Here is a 335-nt window from a genome sequence, read left to right as displayed (position 1 = left end):
ATCTTGCAGCAGGGAGAAATGTGTTTTTTTTCCCCGAACGCTGGTCTGTGGGCTGAGGGCTGCGAAGCGGAGGCTCAGCTGGTTACGAATGGCTTCACGTGGATGCCTGCGGGGTTATTTCCACCTCCCTGCCTGAAATAATTGCTCTGCCGGCCCTCGTCGAGGCCGCCGGGGAACTGGTGGGTCTGAGCCAAGTCCTGAAACTTCTCCTTGCTCCAAATGGCTTCTTTTCCTCCCAAAAGCCAGCTGGTTCCCCAGCCTCAAGTAATGGCGCTTGTCAATTTTTTCGTGGGCAGCACAAATACGATGAAGCCTTGGGGGGGGTGGGGGGGGGG

This window comes from Charadrius vociferus, unplaced genomic scaffold (assembly GCF_000708025.1).
Source record: "Charadrius vociferus isolate BGI_N301 unplaced genomic scaffold, ASM70802v2 scaffold529, whole genome shotgun sequence".
NCBI lineage: Eukaryota > Metazoa > Chordata > Aves > Charadriiformes > Charadriidae > Charadrius > Charadrius vociferus.
Note: the sequence above shows the minus strand (reverse complement) of the source record.